Genomic DNA, 3,266 nt, shown 5'->3' on the forward strand with positions numbered 1-3,266 from the left:
TCCCCAAAAAAATTGTTAGAGAAAAAAAAACAACAAATTTTGAAACTTTTTTTTTCAAAAAAATTTCGATTTTTTTTTTTTTTGGCATTTCTCCATGCGCGTTGATCTAGTTTAGTTTATTCAATCGTGGTTCAGTAGAGTCTGATCCGTTTTGACCGACAATGAATAGGATTTTCAGGTTCACTTGAGTGACCCAGCAGTATTGGCGGCGGAGGTTTTGCACTCTACCGAGTGCTCTCCCTCTAGTTTCAGCATGTAAGAGTACATTGTTGTTTTTGTACACCGCTCCTTCCCAATTCCATATCCAGGTGATGAATGACGTCATCGCCAGGCTCCAAAGGAAGGGAGTACTCAGTTTTTACTCCGTTTGTTTTCTTTCTTGTTTGTTTGTCTGGGCGATATCTCAGCCATCCTTTGATCGAGGAAGCTGAAATTTGGGAACAAAAGTGAAGATGTGCTTTGTCAAAAACAGTATTTCTTATTTTTCGATTAATCATTTAATTATATAATTATTAGCGATTTATTAAGTACTTATTTATTTTATTTCTCATCCTGGCAATATCTCAGGCACCTTTTGAGTGAGGAAGCTGAGATTTGGACATGACAGTGACCAAGTGATTTGGCTAGAAAGAGTATTTTTTATTTATTGATTCATCAAATAATCGATTAATTATTTTCTTTCTTGCTTTCTGTGCGATATCTCAGCCATCCTTTGAGCTCGGAAGCTGAAATTTAGGGACAAAAGTGAAGATGTGCTTTGGTGAAAAAGTATTTTTAATTTTTTGATTAATCAATCAATCAATTAATTATTATCGATTTATTCATTACTAAAATATTTTATTTCTCATCCTGGCACTATCTCTGGCATACTTTGAGCTCGGAAGCTGATCTTTGGATATGTCAGTGTCCAAGTGATTTGGCTATAAAGGATATATTTGATTATTGATTAATCAATTGATCGATTAATTATTCGTTTTTTGATTAATTACTTAATTTTCAAAAAGTTACAGATTTGAATGAAACGGTGGTGGTTTAGGTATGCTATTAGCTAATTTATTAAGAAATTAGTTATTTTATGATTATTATTTATTTATTTTAATTATGCAATTAATCAATCAATTATTGTACACCACTCCCTCCAAATTCCGATTCCATGTGTTGCATGGTGAGTCAGCATCATTTGTACACGTTCACTTCAGAAGTGCACCGCTCCCTCCCAATTCCATCTCCATCTCCATGTGATGCACGGCGACATCGCCGAGCATTGAAGGTGCCCTGGCAATATCACGTGCTGGAGGATTTGTTATTTATTTATTTGGCATGGGGGCAATGCACTTTAAATGTACCTCAACTGGTCTAATATACTTATCTTGGTATGCAGCTTTTTTTATTCCATTATTTTTTTAATGCATGACACTCTCAGGAAGAGACATACCCATATTAACACAAGCTGCCCTGCCCCTCTTGTAGCAAAAACTCCCACAGCAAAAACCGTGCCTGTGGCACCATATCCAAAAGTGAGTGAAAATGGTGAGTCCATTCATGGTGAGTGGTGGTACAGCCCTGGATCGGCAAGTAAAAATCCACAAACCACCATTGGTTTCAATTTAGAGTTTTACTTCGCCACAGCTACAAACTGTCTGCACGAGAGGTCAGGCAGTACAATTTGGGTTAGAAGAGGATATTTGATCCTCTCACCATGAAGGGTGCTTTCTCGGGGTTGATGTGGTAATCTCTCAACCTTGCCCAGTCATGACTAGTTCTCCGGACACCATTTTATAGTAAACAATTTAGTCTATAAAGCTTGCAGTGATAAAAACAGGTCCATTGCACATTCAGTTCATGGCAAAACATACATTGAGTTTTTAATGGAGACCCAGTTGTTTGGTGGCAATGTAAAATTCAAGAAAACATTTTGTTCTAAAAAATATTATTTCCTCAAATATATCTGTATTCAATTAACAAGGAGAAGGTTTGCATTTTCAAATGAATAAAAAAAAACATCTAAAACAGCCATTTGATTTCTCTCTCGAAGGAAAATGGCTTTTCCCTCGCACCATTTCCTGTCTTACAACATGATCATAACTTGTGGGAATTAAACTTTACAAGTAGAAAGAGCAATAAAATTAACCTGGGTTGGTTTTAATATGATAGCATTGACAGTAAAATTGTTTAAACATTCTCTTTTTTTTAGGAGCGTGCTATATTATGCATTTTATACTCTGAATTCACTGAAGTTTGTTCATGATCCTGTGATTTAAGCATGATTAAACAAATCATGTATTATTCATGTTTAATGACAATCTTTCATGAAATGCATTCATCATGCTGCCCCTTATGGTCTGTATTTACCGAAATCGTATCTTCATCTGTGTGAGCAATTTTAGCTCGTCTACGACGAAGTAGAGATGTCCTGTTAAAGCCACAGCGATGTCCTTCCGTTGGTGCATCCTGTGTCAGTCAGGTAGTCTGTCTGTGGGTTCATTAACAATTTTTCGTTTTTTCCGTCTCCTCCGAGGCGGTTCAACGGATCGTTTTAAAACTCGGCATGATGATTCATGATGTTGATGTGCAAAAGATAGTGGAGCCCTTACAAAAAAACCCCCAAAAAACAACTTCCATCCAGGTGGTGAGATAATTAGCTAATTAATTCAAAATGCAATCGATGTTTGTATGTCCATCATGTATCGTGAGATTCCATCTCACGAGATGTTCCGTTGCTGTTTAATTTAAACCTTTTAATTTAATGTGATTGTAATCATAATTTTATTTAACCGCTTAATTTCATCTTAACCTCAATGTCATTAATGCCCTCTTGCTTTGAAAAATGGGAAAGAAAGGAGGAGGGGAGGACAGAGAGTTGGGGTTGTGGGGAGAGTGGCAGGGAGGGAGTCCTTTCAGGCCCTTTTTTTCGTCCCTTTTAGTACTTTTACCATTTTAAGACCCTTTTGACACTTCACACCTTTTACACCACTTAAGACCATATAGACCTTGAGACCCTAACTGCAATTGGAGTGTACTCTTTCGACCTTTGGATCCCATAGACCCTTTAGACTATTGGACCACTTGACACCATTAAGTCCTCTTTAGACACTTTAGACCCTTTCAACACTTAAGACCCTCTAGACCCATTAGATTGCTTAGACCCCTTGACCCTTTAGACCCTTTACACCCCTTAGACCTTTTCACACCCTTTAGACATTTACATCCTTGAAATCCCATTCGATCCTTTTGACCATAAATAGACCCATTATAGCCTACTTTTG

Source organism: Eptatretus burgeri, chromosome 9, assembly GCF_056783735.1.
Source record: "Eptatretus burgeri isolate ZD-2024b chromosome 9, Ebu_testis_v1, whole genome shotgun sequence".
Lineage (NCBI taxonomy): Eukaryota > Metazoa > Chordata > Myxini > Myxiniformes > Myxinidae > Eptatretus > Eptatretus burgeri.